Below are 20,841 nucleotides of genomic sequence, written 5' to 3' on the forward strand. Positions count from 1 at the left end.
ACAATCACCAAAGAAGTGGTACTGAGTAAAGTGTTGGAGCTGCAGGCTGACAAGTGCCTGGGTCCTGATGGACCTCATTGTAGAGTCTTAAAAAAAGTAGCTAGTGAGGTAGTTGAAACATCAGTTTTAAATTTCTGAAACTCACTAGATTTAGGGAAATTAGATTGGAAGATAGCAAATGTAACTCCATTATTCAAAAAGGGAGGGAGATAGAAAGCAGGAAACTACAGGCCAGTTAGCTTAACATCTGTCAGAGGGAAAATGTTAGAAGCTATCATTAAAGAAACTATAGCAGGGCACTTGGATAAGTTCAAGGTAATCAGGTAGAGTTAATACAGTTTTGTGGAAGGGAAATCGTGTTTAACCAAATTTTCGGATTTCTTTGAGCAAGTGACAAGTGCTGTGGACAAAGGGGAACTGGTGGATGTAGTGTACTTAGATTTCAGAAGGCATTTGATAAAGCGCTACATCAAAGGTTATTGTGGAAAATAAAAGTTCATGGTATGGGGGTAACATGAATAGAAGATTGGCTGGCTAACAGGAAGCAGAGAGTAAGCATAAATGGGTCTTTTCCAGGTTGGCAAGATTTAACAAGCAGAGTGCCATAAGATCAGTGCTGGGACCTCAACTGTCTACAATTTATATAAATGACTTGGATGAGGGATGGATGGGATGCTTGCTAAATTTGCTGAAGATACAAAGATAGAAAGGAAAGTAAGTTGTGAAGAGGACATAAGGAGGCTACAAAAAGATATAGATAGGTTAAGTCAGTGGGCAAAGTTCTGGAAAATGGAGTATAATGTGAGAAAATGTGAAATTGTCCATTTTGGCAGGAAGAATGAAAGAGAAGCATATTATCTAAATGGTGAGAGATTGCGAAGCTCTGAGATGCAGAGGAATCTGGGTGTCTTAGTGCGTGAATCGCAAAAGGCTACCAAGTAATTAGGAAAGCTAATAGAATGTTATCATTTATTGCGAGAGAAATTGAATATAAAAGTAGGGAGGTTATGCTTCCGTTATACAGAGCACTTGTGAGACCACATGTGGATTACTGTGTACAGCATTGGATATCTTATTTAAGGAAGGATGTAAATACATTGGAAGCAGTTCAGAGAAGATTTATCAGACTAATAACTAGAAAGGGTGGGTTGTCTTATGAGGAAAGGTTAGACAGGCTAGGTTTGTATCTGCTGGAGTTTAGAAGAGTAAGAGGTGACTTGATTGAAACATGTAAGATCCTGAGGGGTCTTGACAGGGTGGATGTGGAGAGAATGATTCCCCTTGTGGAAGAATCTAGAGCTAGGGGACACTATTTCAAAATAAGGCATCGCCCACTTAAACAGAGGTGAGGCAAAATGTTTTCTCTCAGAGGGTTGTGAGTCTTTAGGATTCTCTCCCTGAAAAGCTGGAAGCAGAGTCTTTGAATATTTTTAAGGCAGAGGTGAATAGATTCTTGGTAAGCAAGGAGGTGATAGGTTATTGGGCATAGGTGGGATGCAGGTTTGAGGTTACTATCAGGTCAGCCATGATCTTATTAAATGGTGGAACAGGCTCCAGGGCCCGAGTGGCCTACTTCTGTTCTTTGTTCGTATGCTTGTATATAAATTTTTAAACTAATCTAGTTACTTGTACCTCAAACTTAACACCACTATCCCTGTTCGTGTTTGAAAGCTCACAGGCTCCTATCAATCTCTTGCCCAGCTTAATTAAATCACACAGACACCCAGCCTTCTTTACAAAATAACACAATATTCCCCAAAGTATTTTTAAAGGTAACATATATTCTCACACTGAGTACCACAACCTTGTGGGTCGCTGCACTAATTTCTCTGGTAGACACTGGCATGTAATTTGTGTATGAAAGTAATTCACTGGTAACTCAGTAGCTAGAAATCAATCAATCTTCACATCATTTAATATCATACTGATGAGCCATCAAAATCAATGCCCATCTCTAATGCTGTGCTGCCGCTAGGGGTGGTACTCCCTTCTTTGAACCAAATATGATCATAAGGGCTTGGTGGCCAGTTAACAAAGTGAATTCTCTACCATACAAGTATTAATGGAACTTAGTAACACCATATATGATCACTAATGCCTCTTTCTCAATTTCAGTGATTTTGTTCTGACTTCATTAAAGTAGATGAAGTATATGTTACAGGCTTCTACATACTGTCTGCCATTATTTGAGATAACACTGCACCTAATCCTTGTGGTGAGGAATTGAACTCAAAGCCCAATTGTTTTTGGGATCATGGTAAGACAAAGCAGCCTCACTGGTCAATACTTTCTTCAATTCTCCAAGTGCTTTCTGACACTCCGCAGAGCACCCTCAATCTATTCCATCTTTGAGATGGTGATAAAATGGAGTGGATGTGTGAGCTAAGTCAGAGATGAATTTAAAATAAAAGACAACAATTCCTATGAATATTTTAAGTCTTTCTTTGTTCTCTGGTCTCTTTGCTTTTAAAATCCTCTCAACCTTCTCCTGCATTGGGTGGATACCTTCACCACTTATTTTGGTGACCTGGGTATGTTACATTTGACACCATGAAGCGACATGGTGTTTTTTATCTTTGATGCCATACTCTTGAAGTCGATCTAGCAAGTTCATTCAACTTTACAGTATGCTTTTTCTCTGTGTAACTGATAATTAGAATGTCAGCCAAGAAGCAGCACACTCCTTTCATCCCACTTAGTACCTGTTCTATGATGCTCTGAATCCTGCAGGGCCCTTAGACATCCCAAATGGGTTTTGAACTGGTACTACTCTTCGTTTTATGAATGGTAAGCAGTTCCTTGCTCTTGTCAGTCAATTCTAATTGCAAATATGTATTTGACAAATCTATCTTACTGCACACCTTTCCATTGGCTAAATTAGAAAACAAATCACTGGGTAACAAAACACTGGGTAAGTATCATTCTCAATCGCCTTGGGAAGAACTTTCCCGTTGGCGAGCGGGGGTGGGGCCCACTCGCCGATATGTGAAATGACGTGCGGTAATGTCAGGCGGGTGTCCTGATATCGCCGCGCGTCATTTAGATTTTCAGTTTGGCGGGCGCGCAGCTGACTTGGCTATACGCCTATGGAACTGTCAAAGGCCTATTAAGGCCATTTAAAACCTAATTAATTCAATTCAGTGAGTTGGCTGTCCAACCTTAAGGTTGGCGGGCAGGCGAAGAGCCCAGGTGGCCTTTGCGTTTTTCATGAAACCTCATCCACGGGCAGGAGGAGGTTTCATGGAGTGTTTTAAAATCTAATAAAAATTTATACGTTTATTCTTTCACAGGTCCCAGCTTATATGATAGTGTCACACGAGGGGACATGTTTTAAAAATGTTAAAAACCTTTATTTAAAACTTTAGCACTGAAACAAATCTCCCTGAGGCACCTCCGTGCATTGAAGAGATCTCTGCGCTCTTTTGCGCACATGTGCGAAAGAGCACAGGGAACCTTGCAGGGACCCCCCCCACAGGGAGCGCACAGCGCTTCCGGGTGAGCTGGGCAGGCCTTAATTGGCCCGCCCACGTAAACTGGAGGCGCGTCCCTGAATGTGGGTGCTGATCGGGTTCGCGCCCGCCTCTGCACAACCCCCATGACGGTGGTGGGGGGGGGTGGGGGGGTGGGGGATTTCTGGCCCTTATTTACCATTTGCTTATAATCTCCACAAATTTGAATGGATACATCTGCTTTTAGAACTACCACAATAGCTGTGACCTATTCACTGCTCTTCACCTTCTTAATTGCCCCTGTTCTTTCTACTCTTCAAGCTCTTTATTTAACTGTTCATAAAGCATTGGACTAGGAACATAGGACTTAGCAGCAGGAATGGGCCATTCGGCCCCTCAAGCCTGGTCCTCCATTCAAAAAGATGATGGCTGAACTGATTCTGGCCTGAACTCCACTTTCCTGTCTGCCCTCGATAATTCTTGAGTCCTTTTTTATAAAGAATCTATATAATTCAGCCTTGAATGAACTCAATGACTCAGTGTCCACTGCTTTCTGGGGAAGAAAATTCCACAGACAAATGACCCTCTGAGAGAAAAAAAATTCTTCTCATCTCCAGCTTACATGGGAGACCCCTTAGTTTTAAGCTGTGTCCCCTAGTTCTTATCTCCACCATAAGAACACACAGGACTACTTGCATGCCAAACAGCGAAAGCAGCATGCCAAAGACAGAGCTAAGTGATCCCACAACCAACAAATCAAATCTAAACTCTGCAGTCCTGCTAGATCCGGTCATGAATAGTGGTGGACAATTAAACAACAGAAGAAGGAGGCTCCACAAATATCCCCATCCTCAATGATAGAGGAGCCCAGCACATAAGTGCAAAAGTCAAGACTGAAGCATATACAACAGTCTTCAGCCAGAAGTGTTGAGCGGATAACCCATCGGCATCTCTTCCTGAGGTCGTCAGCATCTTAGATGCCAGAATTCAGCCAATTTGATTCACACCATGTGATATCAAGAAACTGCTGAAGGCACTGGATACTGCAAAGACTATGGGTCCTGCCAACATTCCAGCAATAGTATTGAAGGCTTGTGCTTTAGAACTAGATGTGTCCTTAGGGTTAACTGCAATGCAGGCATTTACCCAGCAATGTAGAAAACTGCCCAGGCATGTCCTGTACACAAAAAGCATGACAAATCCAACCAGGCCAATTACCACCCATTCAATCTACTCTACACCGGCAAAGTGATGGAAAGTGTCATCAACAGTGCTATCAAGCAGCACTTATTCAGCATTAACCTACTCACAGATGCTCAGTTTGGGTTTCACCAGGGCCACTCGACTCTTGACCTCATTACAGCCTTAGTCCAAATCTGGACAGAAAGAGCTGAACTCAAGAGGTGAGGTGCAAATGACTGTCATTGATATCAAGGCAGCATTTGACCGAATGTGGCATCAAGGAGCTTTAGCAAAACTGGAGCTAATGGGAATCAGGGGTAAACTCTCCACGGGTTGGAGTCATACCTATCACAAAGAAAGGTGGCTGTGGTTGTTAGAGTCCACAATCAAGTCAGTGCCATGGCATCAATGCAGGTGTTCCTCAGGATAATGTCCTAGCCGAACCATCTTCAGCTGTTTCATCTGACCTTCCCTCCATCAGAAGGTCAGAAGTGGGGATGTTCGCTGATGATTGCAGAATGTTCAGCACCTGCTGTAGCTCTTCAGGTACTGAAGCAGTCCGTGTCCATATGCGCAAGATCTGAATAATAATCAGGCTTGGGCTGATAAGCGGCAAGTAACATTCACATCACACAAGTGTCAGATAATGGCCATCTCCAACAACAGAATCCAACCATCTCTCTTTGACATTCAATGGCATTACCATTGTTGAATCCCCCACTATCAACATCTTGGGGGTTACCATTGACCAGAAACTGAACTGGACCAACCATATAAATACTGTGGCTATAAGAGCAGGTCAGAGGCTAGGAATCCTGTGACAAGTAACTCACCTCCTTACTTTACAAAGCCTGTCCACCATCTACAAGGCACATTCAGGGTTGTGATGGAATTGTCTCTCCTTGCCTGGATGAATGCAGCTCCAACAACACTCAAGAAACTTGACACCATCCAGGGCAAAGCAGCCTGCTTGATAGGCACCCCATCCACCACCTTCAACATTCACTTCTTCCACCACCGATGCATAGTGACAGCAGTGTGTATCGTCTTCAAGATGCTCTACAGCAACTCACCAAGGCTCCTTCCAAACCCACGACCTCTACCACCTAGAAGGGCAAGGGCAGCAGATGCATGGGAACACCACCACCTGCAAGTTCCCCTCCAAGCCACAGACCATCCTGAGTTGAGACAATATCACTGTTCCTTCAATGTCGCTGGGCAATAATCCTGGAACTCTCTTTCTAACAGCACTTTGGGTGTACTTACACCAGTTAGACTGCAGGGATTCAAGAAGGCAACTCACCACCACTTTCTTAAGGGCAATTAGGGATGTGCAATAAATGCTGGCCTAGCCAGTGATGCCCACATCCTGTGAAATAATAGATGAAACATCATCCGGGTATCTATGCTATCAAGACCCCTCAGGATCTTTTCTGTTTCAATAGGATCACAGAATCACAGAGCGCAGAAGAGGCCCTTCAGCCCATGGCGTCTACACCGACACGTGAGGGATACCTGACCTACCTACCTAATCCCATTTATGAGCACTTGGCCCATAGCCTTGAATGTTCTGACGTCCCAAGTGCTCATCCAGGTATTTTTTAAAGGATGTGAGGCAGCCCGCCTCCACCACCCTCCCAGGCAGTACATTCCAGACCGTCAAAAAAGTTTTTCCTCATATCCCCCCTAAACCTCCTGCCCCTCATCTTGAACTTATGTCCCCTCATTCTTCTAAATCCTAATGGGTATAGGCCCAACCTGTCCAAGCTTTGTTCATAAGTCTTTCATCCCAGCAGTTCAAGAAGGCAGTTCACCATCACCTTCTCAAGGGCAATTAGGGATGGGCAATAAATGCTGGCCCAGCCAGCGAAGCCTACATCCCGTGAATGAATTTTTAAAAATGAGTCAAGTTAACTTTCTCCAAACTGGTTCTAATACAATTATGTCCTTTTACAAATAAGGACTCCAAAATTGTACACAGAACTCCAAATGTGGTCTCATCAGCTGTAGCAACACTTCCCTACTTTTATATTCCATTCACCTTGCTCTAAACACCAACAAAAAATTTGCCTTCCTAATCACTTGCTATACCTGCACAAAACTCTTTTTGTACTTCATGTACCAGGACCCAGATCCCTCTGTACCACTGATTTTAGCAGTTTCTCTCAATTTAAATAGTATACTGCTTTTCTATCCTCCCTGTCAAAGTGGACAAGTTCACGTTTTCCCACATTATACTCCACCTGCCACAATGTTGTCTATTTACTTAACCTATCTCTATCCCTTTGCAGACTCTCTACCTCCTCTTGACAACTTACTTTCCTACCAACCATGGTGTCATCAGCAAATTTAGCTACCAAGTCACTGATATAAAATGTAAATAGTTAAGGCCCCAGGAACGATCCCTGTGGCACTCCACCAGTTGTCACTTCCCAGCCCGAAAATTACCCATTTAGCCTACTCTCTGATTCTTGTTAACTAACCTTTAATTAAGTTACCCCCTATGCCAAGAGCTCTTATTTTGTGTAGTAACCTTTGATATGGCATCTTTTGGAAATCCAAGTACAGCACCTCTACAGGTTCTTCTTTATCTACCTTGCTTATTACTTCCTCAAAAAACTCAAATAAATTAGTTAAACTTGATTTCCCTTTCACTAAACCATGTTGACTCTGCCTGATTGCATTATAATTTTCTAAGTACCCTGCTATAAACTCCTTAATAATGGATTCTAGAAATTTCTTTATGACAGATGTTAAGCTAACTGGCCTAGCCTTGCAAAATGTTGGCTGTACATTGTCCTTTATCTTGACTTCAACCTCATGAGGCCTAATTTTATCATTTGGTGTTCCTTGCTCAAAGGCCACTTTGTGCTCTCTTAGCACCTCCTCAATGACATAGGTAGTCTTACTGATCCTTACTGTAAATAACTTGGCCCAGTTTAACCATATTTTCTTAAGGCAATTTCTTCCCTTCAGTGAGAGCTTGTTCTCGCCGGCTACTACCAAGAAATAGGATGCATCATTGTATTCCATTGTATAGATTGGAGAAGTTAAGACTGTTTTCCTTAAGAGAAAAGAAGGCCGAGAGACTGATAGAGTGATTCAAAATCAGGAGGGGTCTGAATAGAGTAGATAGGGAGAAACTGTTCCCACTCATGAAAGGATCAGGAACAAGGGGGCACAGATTTAAAGTAATAAGTAAAAGAAACAATAGTAATATGAGGAAAAACTTTCTCATTCAACAAGTGGTTAGGGTCTGGAATGCTCTGCCTGAGAGTATGGTGGAGCAGGTTCAATTGAAGCATTCAGAAGGGAATTAGACTGTAATTTGAAAAGAAAGAATGTGCATCGTTATGGTGAGAAGGTGGGAGAATGGAACTAGCTGAGATGCTCATTTGGAGAGCCAGTGCAGACACAATGTGCCAAATGGCATCCTTCTGCAATGTAACAATTCTGTGATTCCACTCAAACCTTTATACTTCAGTATATTGTTATTGGAATTACTAATCAGTTTCACACTAGTTTTGCATAAGGGACTGCGGCTTAGAGAGACTTTTTGTACTCTCTTTCTGAGATAACACACATGGTTGCACATGTATCAATGGTGAAAGTAAGTTGTGAATCTCTGACTTTCATTTCTACTGTGGGTGCTGGAATTTTATCTTCAGCCCTCTTACTCCCACCTTTCATGTGCTGTTTTTCTTGCTCTCTGACAGAGTACAACTCTCGATCTTCCTGCTGAATAACATCAACTTCTATTTCCACATCTATCAAATGCGCATTTGAGGATTTTCAGACTCATGAACAAACTTTAGGTCTACCACGACTTCAACCTGATGCATGGCCGCAACCTGGATCTTTCCCACGACCTGGACCATTACTGTTTCTCCTCCTTCTGCATGACCAATCTTTCAGAGGCATAGCACTTTGACTGGAAATTAGGCTAACAGGGCAATGGTTACATCTAAATTTCTGACTCCGAGAATGTAAATTTCTGACTCTGAGAGTGTAAACCTAGCTGCCATGGCCTGGATGCTGCTGAAATCTGGAGGAGCTCCCCTGCCAGCCAAGGAAAATAACTACGTTGCAATCTACAACTATCTCTTCCTGCCATATCCGTGGCTGCAGCCTCGTCGCAGGCCCTCCTTCCATGTCAGGTTATTGCCTTTGCTCAATAGCTTAGCCTGAGTTTTAGTGTTCTTAAGACTGCCTAGTAACATGTCTCTAAGGTTGATTTCTATGTTTGCACCCTACCCATAGTTGTGAGCGAGTTTCTTTAATTCAAAAATGTAATCTGCAACAGTTGCATTTGGCAACTGCTTTCTTTCATAGAATGCAACTCTCAGTGCAACCTCATGTTTAGTTGTGCCATAATATGATTCAGCATATCGTTAATTACAAAATAGTCCATAGTACTGGGGTGTCATGGGCAATATTGATTAAACACCACCTTAAAAGCATCTGACACTATCATGGTAACCTTTGTTTATAATTACATCAGTTCTCTTTGTTCGGACTGAATTCCCCATTGTTTCCAAATATGTCTTCAGTGCCATTTTTTCAACCGCGTACCGTGCTGATTCACTGTGTACCTGAATACGACTACAAACTACAAAACAAAAATTACACTACAGTCTGATCTAGTTGCATTGGGGGAATGGGCATACTTCTGGCAAATGTTATTTAATGTAATGTTATGTGTGGGATAATGTCAAGTCTGTATATAAGAATTCTTGGCTAAGTCCATTAGACAGGGAGCTGGGTGATGCTGTACTTAAGTCCAAGTAGGTGCAGAACCAGTACTTTCAGACTAATACAAAGTCAAGTGGAGTACTAGGATGTAAAGTGAGGACAATTAAGCACAAAAATCTTCTTGTACAAGGTTCTAGTTAGACCTCATCTGGAGTCTTGAGCATGGCTGCATGCTGCCACTGCAGCCATAGAAAATATACTTAACATTATGCATTTAATGTGTGGTTATATAACAATAGATATTTATTTCACAGTATATTAAAAGCAATTTGCATAGTATGTTCTATGTCTCATGTAGCAACTTCTGTAAGGCAATGTAAGTGTTCACTAATTTAATTGTGGTAAACCTGCTGCTATTGTGATCAGTGAAATATATTAATGACAGATGTAACTAAACGAGAAATGAGATTAGCCTCAATTCCAAGGGGGTCTGCTCACAATGTGGAGGCTCATTGGTGCAGAATGTAATATCTAACTTCAATCTCATGTTCCTGATTTTCTGCATGCCTAGTTTTGTGAGGTGCAAGTTTTAATAGAACGAGTTAGTGGTTGTAAAATGCAATTTCCTTATTACCTCATGCAAATGGTGTAAACTGCAATCCGTGTTGAATTCCATGAGTCACAGTGGGAATATGGCCTCAGTGCACTATTCATTGATGGTAAATTGGTGGCATGACAGTGAATCAAGCCTGGCTGCTTTGCAATATCTCTTAAAATTAGGTTGGTGGCATTTAAGTGTTCTGAGGTCTATTTTTTTGGAAGTGATTTCTTCTATGCATGTGCATTCTGCAGTTTTTCAGTCTATGCTGTTACCTTTTTGCTGAAAAGCTAGATTTGATAAAGACATTTTTACAGAAACATGGAAAATATTGCCACTGTTTTTAAGTTAAAAACAAGAAAATTGGCAGAATTAAAATCACTTTAGCATATATTTTGAAAATGATTTTTATTTTCCATTTGCTGGAAGTCTATTGAAATCAGGAAAAAGGTTTACCCTGCAAATTGCTGCTGCTTCCCTGGATACAACTGCACCACAAATCAACACAGCTTGATTTTGGGTAAGGATACTGATTTGCTCCTTCTGGCAAGGGATATTGAGGGGAGATATGATAGAGATGTACAAGATTATGACAGGTTTATACTTGGTAGACAAAGGAAAGCTGTTCCCAATAGCTGATGGCACTAGGACTCGGGAACACAAATATAAGGTTTTTGACAAGAGAAGCAGGGAGGAATATCAAGAAGAACTTTTTTACGCAGTGAGTGGTAATGACCTGGAACTTGTTGCCTATGAGGATGATGGAAGCAAAGGCAATTAATGATTTCAAAAGGAAATTGTATGAGCATTTGATAGAAATAAATGCCGGCAAATTGAGATGGAGCAGGGAATGAAACTAAGTGGATTACTTAGTGAGCTGGCATGGCTTCGATGGCCTCCTTCTGTGCTAAGAGCTATATGTTAAGAACCGCACTAATGGCAATAAATATTGCATTATCTTTGTGCTCCTAATATGCAGGAAAACATTTTGAAGAAGAAATTAAATGAGTTGAGTCAAGCAGGATTGGGGAGGATGGATAAAAGCAAAATACTGTGGATGCTGGAAATCTGGAACAAAAAACAAAAAATGCTGGAAAATCTCAGCAGGTCTGACAGCATCTGTGGAGAGAAAGACAGGGTTAACATTTCAAGTCCATATGACTTCTTCAGAGCTGAAGGAAAGTAGAAATGTGGTGAAATATATACTGTTTAAGGGGGGGGTGGGGGGGGCGGAACAGGTGAAGCTGGATAGAAGGCCAACGATAGGTGAAGGCAAAGGAGAGATTGCGAAAGATGTCATAAACAAAAGGTCAAAGAGCTGTTAATAGTGATGCTTCTGACTAAATGAGGTGCTTATGGTGACATTAAGAGTGGAAAGCAGAATGTGATAATAGCCGGACCAGGGTAAGCACTCTGGAAAGTGAGAGGTAGCCCAAGTGGGGGTGGGGTGGGGGCAGAGGACGGAAGCTCCTTTTCGATCTTCTTTCCCACCACCGTCCTCTCCTCCCACCCTACCCCCTCTAGGGCCATCTGTCACTTTCCAGAGTGCTTACCCTGGTCCGGCCATGATCACATTCTGCTTTCCATTCTTAATGTCACCATTAGCACCTCCGTTAGCCAGTACCACCACTATTACCAACCCTTTGACCTTTTGTTTATGACATCTTTCGCAATCTCTCCTTTGCCTCCACCTATCATTGGCCTTCTATCCAGCTTCACCTGCTCCGGCCCACCTTAAACAGTATATATTTCACCAAATTTCTGTTTCCCTTCAACTATGAAGAAGTCATACGGGCCCGAAACGTTAACTCTGTCTTTCTCTCCACAGATGCTGTCAGGCCTGCTGAGTTTTTCCAGCATTTTTTGTTTTTGTTGGTGAGGATGGAGGTGGATCAGCAGGGGTGAAGGAACAAGAAAGGAAAAGGGTTTAGAGAAGGGTTTCAAAAGCAAACAGGAAGTGGCAAATGAAGGAAAAAAGGGAAGGGTTCTAGTTCTCCGAGTGCTAGTATTAGATTCTAGTATTTACCAATGAATGAAAATGAAAATTTGTTGGATGGTGCAAGAAACTGGACACCGTCCTTTCACCTCTGGATCCTGGGTTTTGATTCTTGGCGTTTGCATTGACAGCAGGAATCCTTGCCCATCAACAGGGCACAATCGCAAAACTGCAGGAGTATCCCTGTGATTTTCTAATACGTGCTGCCAGTGGGTGAGATTCTCTTCCAATAATGGAAACTGAGAAAATTACTTCTATATTTGTAAAGGAAATGAGCTTCAGCAGTTTAAAATCTAACGGGCATATGCCTACAGCATGGAACTGCCAACAATTCAGCAATCATTGCCACTAAATTGTTGCAAGAGTGAGAAATTAACTGTTATTGCCTATCTTGGTGAACACAAGCTTTCACTACCTCCTGGGAGCACATTAGTGCACACACTAAGAAAAGTTTCCACAGTGTGAAATGGAAAGAATTTGCAACACAACTAGGATGGGTAAAAATTACTGTGGTAAAGAATAGTGTATTTAGCACCAATGGAACACAATAAATAAGTATTCCATTTGTGCAATAAAATTACACCACTAAAAAAAATGTCAAGTGACAACACTTACTTTTCTGGTAGCTCTTTATTCTGCAAGAAACCTTGCCCTCCAATTGAAATGAGAAATGTCATGTTCTTGTTTTTGTCTGTTGTTGCTACTATCCCAAGAGGAGATAGAGAAGAGGTAAAGATAGGGTTGGAGGTATGTGTGAGACTCTAAATTTAAAAAACTACATTGCCCACGATACTTGAACCACTGCACCTGGGTGATCATTTTGGTAGAGCAGGAGTACTGTGTTGTCTAGCTGGCTTGCCCACCTGGGTGAAGATAATATTTTCCCATCTCCATGCTCATCCATGCTACTCCCATTCTGATATTTTGGCCTTCTGTTTACTGAGGCCAAAAATCTTTCCCCTCTGCTTTTTTTTTTGCTACTAACAATTACCAGCTGGCCTTTTAACAGGTTTTGGTTTGACCACCTTCAAATTAAGAAGCTTTATGCAGAGACATACAAATATGGTGAGATAGGTCGGCACCTCTATCCTTGATTAAATCAATTACTTCATAAAGAAGGATGCAATCACCACAATATAGGCTCAAGCAGTGAGCAATGGTGACGGCCACCTTTATTCTATTTTTCTGTTCATCTTGAACCATGTTATGATGGGCTATTTACAACTTAACATAACAGTGCAGGCAGTGAGGTGAGAGTGACTGCCCTTAACATCAAGGCTGCATTTGACCGAGTATGACATCAAGGAGCCCTAGCAAAACTGGAATTAATAGGAATCGGGGGAAAACTTGTCGCTGGTTGAAGTCATGCCTAGCAGAAAGGAAGATGGTTGTGGTTGTTGGAAGTCAGTTACTTGAGATCACTGCAGATGTTCCTCAGGGTAGTGTCCTAGACCCAACCATCAGCTGCTTCATCAATTAGCTTCCTTCTATCATAAGGTCAGAGGTGGGGATGCTCGCTGATGATTGCACAATGTTCAGCACCATTTGCAACCTCTCAGATACTGAAGCACCCCATGTCTAAATGCAGCAAGACCTGGACGACATCTAGGCTTGGGCTGACAAGTGGCAAGTAACATTCATGCCACAGAAGTGCCAGGCAATGACCATCTCCAAAAGAGAGAATCTAACCATTGCCTCTTTACAATCAATGGCATTACCATTACCATCGCCGAATCCCCCACTATCAACATCCTGGGGGTTACCAGAAACTGAACTGGACTAGCCATATGTGGCTACAAGAACAGGTCAGAGGCTAGGAATCTTGTGGCGAATAACTCACATCCTGACTCCCCAAAGCCTGTCCATAATCTACAAGGCACATGTCAGGAGTGTGATGGAATTGTCTCTCCTTGCCTGGATGAGTGCAGCTCTAACAACACTCAAGAAGCTTGACACCATCCAGGACAAAGCAGCCTGCTTGATTGGTACCCCATCCACAAACATTCACTCCCTCCACCACCAACGCACAGTGGCAGCAGTGTGTACCATCTACAAGATGCACTGCATTGATACTGCAAGGCTCCTTAGATAGCACCTTCCAAACCCACGACCACTACCATCTAGAAAGACAAGGGCAGCAGATACATGGGAACATGTATCTGGAAGTTCCCCTCTAAGCCACTCACCATCCTGACTTGGAAATATATCACGGTTATCTCACTGGTGCTGAGTCAAAGTCCTGGAACTCCCTGCCAAACAGCACATGGACTGAGGTGGTTCAAGAAGGCAGCTCACCACCACTTTCTCAAGGGCAATTAGGGATGGGCAATAAGTGCTGGCCTAGCCAGTGATGCCCACATCCCATGAATGAAAACAAAAATTGCAGTAATGCATTGTCCTAAGTTAACAATTATATGGATCAGGTTGCAGCATTTAAAAAATGTCTGGGAAGGCCACATAAAGATTTTCTTTAAATTATTTTTCATGGGACAAGGCATTGCTGGTGAGGCCAGCATTTTGGTTGCCCATCCCTAATTGCCCTTGAGGTCCTGGTGAGCCGCCTTCTTGAACCGCTGCAGTCCATGTGTAGGTACACCCATAGTGTTGTTGGAAGGGAGTCCCAGGATTTTTATCCAGCAACTGTGAAGGAATGGCAATATATGTCCAAGTCAGGATGGTGTGTGGCTTAGAGGGGAACTTGTAGCTGATGGTGTTCTCATGTATCTGCTGCCATTGTCCTTCTAGGTGGTAGAGGTCCGGGTTTGTTCCCTCCGCAAATGCTGACTAATATATGAGCATTTCCAGCATTTTTTACTGCAATATTTTTACAAGAATTCAAAGACGTGTGGTTACTAGAAATTCTGGAGCACAGCATATAATTTAAAAGCAGATTAAATTCACACAATTAACCTTATAAGCATTTGTTTGGATAAACATCTCCATATCTCTATGGGAACATTAGAAATAGAAGTGCCAGATAACAACTACAGTTCATCAGTTTTTTGAAGTATTGTTTTCATACAGAATATGTTGTGAAAATCATACTGCAGAATCTAGCTTCATCAACTGAATATTTTTGAGACAGAATGATATGTGGCATAAAATTATGCTGGGTATTATAGGAACCTTTTATCCTAAGGCAATTTATTAACACAGCAATATGATCCTATTACCAGCAAAGTGACAATAGGGCGATTGAATGAAATAATAAAGTAAAGTAAGGAATTGGAGAGCATTATATTTTCTTCAGGGTGGGGTGGAAATATGAACTTTTGGAGATCAACTGTGAACTGTAAAAAAGTGTTATTCTAAAATCTAATGAGCTTACACTCTAAGTTAAATAAAGCACTTGTAAATCTACTGCTCCAATCAAGCAGCTTTTAGAAATTCTTTTAATTTAATGTTTTAGTAAAATCAGCCTTGCAAGCTGCTCAAAAGCTGAAAAGAACACTGCGTGGATTATGCAAATCACAATCACCAAGAGCATAGGAGATCAAGGACAAGCATTACAATTTGTATATATGATTCTGTTCAGTGAAGAGGTTGGGGGGTGCTGAATGAAGAAGGATAAAGACTTCCTGGCAACTCGCTGCATATCAGGAATTAACATGGAGGATCCTCTGGTGGTTTTCACAATGTGGGCACTCAGGCAGTGCCATCCCTTCCTGGTGATGTAGCTGAGTGGGTGATCAATCAATGCAATGTTGCTGCCATCAATTGCATCCTGACCTTAGGAAACCCAGCAAACTTGAAAAACTGGTTGGCCTTCATTCTGCCATATTATGATAACGAACTCTGTTAGTAAAGGGTGGTAATGGCTAACAAATGCATGCTTGTAATGCTCCACAACTGATATTAGAGATTTCAACTGGCTACTTGTGCTGCTTGACCCTGTGCCGTGGAAGTTAAAGGCAACGGTGAGCTCCATTGCTACTCAGAGAGCAGTGCAGATAGATATAGAGCTGGTCCCTGGTCTTACAGCAGGTTACATAGGTGCCCCATTACCTCTTTGGTATTGGAGGCTCTTTTTATTTGGAGATCACCAGAGAACTTGATAGAACCTGTGCAACCTCTAAATTCATTGAGGAAGTAGAGCTGTAATATCTGGTGGGCTGCATCCTCTTTCAATGTTACTGGACTCATTTTTACACCATTATTTGTGGCTTTTCCACCTCCATAATATAGGGTACCATGCCCATAAGAAAAGCTGTATCTTACAATTCCCATAATTCCCAATTAACTTGAAAAATATTTCAATGTCCAGTGACCAACTTAAAGGAATCGCATGACAAGACTCTAAGACTTCAAGACTTTTACTCTAACAAACACATATCAACATTGACTTAACGATACTTAGTAGGCAATTAATACTCTAAACTACAGAAAAGATATGGGGTGGAATTGTTCCAGGTTTGCACTAAGTGCGGTAGCTGGCGAGTAAAACGATGTTTTACCTGCCGGCTGCAAGGCGGCTTTTCACAGTGCTATCGTCCTGCAGCCGCCGCAGTAATAAAGCATTCCCGGGAAACAATCCATTCCCATGGTGGGGGAGGCTCTCAGTCACCCACCACGCCATCACCTCGCCGCTTCATCGTGATAGGCTTCATATATAAAGTCCAGCTGTGCGCACACATCTCAGTGCTTACAGCCCAGGGCTACTGCAGGGAAGATGTCCATGAAAGGCAAAAAGACTGCAACCCCAGGTTTAATGACGCATCACTGGAACACCTTTTGGATGCCATGGAGGCCTGCCGCGATGTCCTCTACCCCCGCTCTAGCCACAGGATGGGCACCAGCGTGATCAAGCAGGCTTGGGAGGTGGGGGCAGCAATGGTCAGTGCCAACGCCCTTCAAAATGGACAGCCACCCAGTGCCACAAGAGAATGAATGATCTCCTCCATTCCACCAGAGTAAGTCATTCTTCTCATCGCTCTCAATTCTCACACTCACAAACCCATCACACAACTGCAGGGCCCTCACTCAATGCTGGTTCAAGGAACATTACTATTCACTCTCTCAGACACACTTTCATTATCCCCATCCCACCCATGGGATCACACAAGCCAGGCATACTTATCATCTGGTCTGGCAGGCATTGTGCTTCAACTCTCTCCATCTCTATTCATGCGGGACAAGCTGGCACACAAGAGGTAGAGGTTGCAGACTGGTGGAGGAATGCCTGAAATAAACATCCTCAGGGACTTTGAAAACAGAGCCATCCAGCTGGCCGGCGAGGATCTGGACCGTTCCTGTGCTGACTGAGGTCGGAGATGCTCTATCAAGTGAGGATCCTGCAATACAACATACATCAGACAACCATGCTGTGAGTGGCGAGTCCTGTTTCACAAGCCATTGCCATGCATTAATTATCTTCCCTTGCTTCCACAGGCACATCCACAAAACAGCTGATGGAGTCCACGACCCAGGGCCTTCAATCAAACTCCAAAGAAACCTCTGAAGAGGAATCTGGAGGCACCCTCCTTGAAGTCCTGTCACAGCACTCACCCACACTCTCCATCAGTGCAGAGACACACACCTTGTTGGGACCTAGCTGTACAGTAGCCCCGGGATCACAATCCGGTGAGCACATCACACTGTTTGATCCACAGTAGGCGGCAGCAGGGACTTGCCAGGTATCCAGTGCTCCGAGGACTGCTGGAGGCCAGAAATATGTTGAGTCTGAATCAGATAACACCCTCTGGACTCAGTCATGTTACATCTGCTGGAGTGCAAAGGCAAGCTGAGGAACATCAGGTAGGGATGTCCACTGCATTCCAGATTGCAAAGCATGATGGAAGAGTCCACCCGCCTGCAGGCTGAGGTGATAGCGCTGGTATGCCAATACACTGAGGTCAGCACTGGTAGGATGGCGGTCGCCATGGAGACCTTGGTCCAGGATGTCACTGCTGCAATGCTGAACTCCACTGCTGACACAATAGTTGGCCTCCAACAGTGTGTACGCGAGAGGGGTGAAGGGCAGCTCAATCTCATTCCAGCTACACCTTCTCCTCAAGGAGTCAGCCAGGTGCCCTTGGACACCCATAGAGAGGAGGATCAGCGGGTGTACCTCTTGGGGCCATCCATCCAGGTGACTCGGAGTATCCGGCCCATCCAAATTCCCTCTCCCTGTGACTTCAGCAGCTCCAGTTCCACAGGCCGAGCAGGGTGCCACTGCCACACAGCAGGACCCCGAAAGCAGGCCAGGGTCCTCCAGGACTCAGCCTTCCAGAGGATGCCTGCCAAGGTCATCACAGACAGGGTGTAGCAGTCAGCAGGCTGCCTCCTCCTCCACTGTGGATGGCTGGGGAGTGCCAAGATGTAGCGCCAGGGTTAAGAAAGTTAAGAAGATGTCACTCTTTCAAGTACAAACCCATTTCCATCTGTTTCAGATGAAGTTACATTGTTTCATAGTTTGCCACTGTGAGATTTGAACTCTTGATAATCTTTTAAATGAAAACCAAATCAACAAAATTGGGATAAATCAGGCACAGCCCCTAATTCAGGTCAGCTGTAAAACCAAGAACAAAGTTTAAAGGAAACTTACAAACTTTAAATCAAAATGTGATTAAAAGGGTCAACAAAACACCCCAGTCCCCGCGGTGCCCACCGAGCACGGAAGGCCTCGAGAGTGCCAGCAGACACCGCGTGCTCCTTCTCCAGGGACATCCGGCAGCGAACGTAACCACGGAAGAGGGACAAACAATCGGGCGGGACTCCCCCGTCGATCGCCCGCTGCCTGGACCTGTTAATGGCCAACTTGGCCAGGCCCAGGAGCAGGTTCACGAGGAGGTCCTCCTCCTTCCCGACCCCCTTCCGCACCGGCTGCCCATAGATCAGGAGCGTGGGGCTGAAGTGCAAACAAAACATCAATAAAAGGTTTTTCAAATAACTAAAAAGGGAGTGCAGCCTACAACACCCTATGTATACATGGTCCATGGACTCCACAAGACCGTAAAAAGGGCATGTGTCCTGAGAGTCCGTGAACCTATGCATCCTCTTATTATAAGGGACTGCTGCATGCAACACCCTCCAACCCAGGTCCCCGATAGAAAGGGGGAGGACACCTCCGTAGAGGGCCTCCCATCGGGGGCCTCCGCCGCCGGACGGCAACAAGGCATGCCAGGGCGTGTCCGGTCGACGGACAAGGGCGAGAAAATGGAAGGTGTGCAGCAGCAGTCCGTACAAAAAGCCCCTCTTTGCCGTGCCAAAAGGCACAGAGGGCATGTCCCTGAGGCGGCTCATATTGCGGGGCACCAGCACCCGAGGGAGGGTTCGGGCTTGGGGCCAATGTGGAATTCCGTCCGAACAGGGGAACGCTCAGACGGAAGACCACCGCGCACCTGGGCCACCTCAAGACCCAAAATAACGTCGGGTCCGAGCACGACCGTTCTCAGGTCTTGGATGGCATCGGCTGCGACCTGGACACTCACAGACGCGCGTCGCGCCAACTCCTGCGGGAGCATCCAGCCCAGTCCTCCACCACCCAGCACGTCCCCGATCCTGGTCACCCCTGCCGCCACAGCCCTCCTCTCCGCCAACCACTGAAAAGGACGGAGGGGCGGATTCCTGAGCAGCGGCTCTCTGACGATAGCCGCTACTCCTGACGGGGGAGAGCTGCGTCGCGAGGCGACCACTTTCTAGACTTTGATCAGGTCCTGGTAAAAGACGGGCAACGCCTGCAAGGAGCCACCGAGGCCCAGCTGTTCTATAAACAGGAGCTGCACGTCATAATTCAGGCCGTGCACCTGACGGAAGAAATACGTCATCAGCGCACACCATCTAGGAGGAGGCTCGACGTAGAGGTATCGCTGCAGGGTCTGAAGGCGGAAAGTCGCCACCTGTGTGCGTAGGCACACTAGCGCCTGACCACCCTCCCTAAGCGGGAGACTCAGAACCTCGGCAGCGACCAAGTGCAATCTTTTGTCCCAGAAGAAGTCGACTAACAATCTCTGGATTCTTGTGACAAAGTCCGGGGGAGGGGTCAAAGTGACCAGCCGATACCACAACATGGCGGCGATCAGCTGGTTTATGACCAGAACTCGACCTCGGTAAGATAGCACTCGGAGCAGTCCTGTCCAGCGCTGCAGGCGAGCGGTGACTTTCGTCTCCAGTTCCTGCCAGTTTGCCGGCCAGGATTCCTCAGCAGGGCAGAGATGGACCCCCAGGTAGAGGAGGCTGGTCCTGTTCCAGGCGAAAGGCCTGAGCTCCTCGGGTAGGGGATCCATCTGCCACTGACCGACCAGGAGTCCAGAACATTTACCCCAGTTGATCCTGGCAGAAGAAGCGGCAGAGTAGACCTCCTGGCACTCGCGCATCCTCCGCAGGTCAGCCGGGTCACTAAACATAAGGAGCACGTCATCGGCGTAAGCCGAAAGGACCACCCCGATGCCCGGCCCGCGCAGAACCAATCCCGACAACCTCCTCCGCAAGAGGCGCAGGAAAGGCTCCACGCAAATAGAATACAACTGGCCAGACAGGGGGCAGCCCTGACGTACCCCTCTCCCAAAGCGAAGGGGCACCGTCAGGGACTCATTAACCTTCACTAGACACTCCGCGGCGGTGTACAGAAGTCGGATCCGGGCGACAAAATGCGTCCCGAACCCGAAAGCTCGCAGAGTTCCGAGTAAGTATTCGTGATCCACCCTGTCGAACGCCTTCTCCTGATCGAGAGACAGGAAGGCGCTCGACAGACCAGCCCTCTGGGAATGGTGGATGATGCCCCCGACCAGATGGATGTTATCATAAATGGTTCGGTCCGGGACGGTGTAGGACTGGTCAGGGTGGATCATGTGGTCCAGCACGGTGCCGAGCCGAGAAGACATGGCTCGGGCGAAGATTTTGTAGTCCGTGCTGAGGAGGGGAACCGGGCGCCAATTTTTAAGAAGGCAGAGATCCCCCTTCTTCGGCAGCAGGGCAATCACGGC

The sequence above is a fragment of the Carcharodon carcharias genome, chromosome 5 (genome assembly GCF_017639515.1).
Source record: "Carcharodon carcharias isolate sCarCar2 chromosome 5, sCarCar2.pri, whole genome shotgun sequence".
In the NCBI taxonomy this organism is placed as follows: Eukaryota; Metazoa; Chordata; class Chondrichthyes; order Lamniformes; family Lamnidae; genus Carcharodon; species Carcharodon carcharias.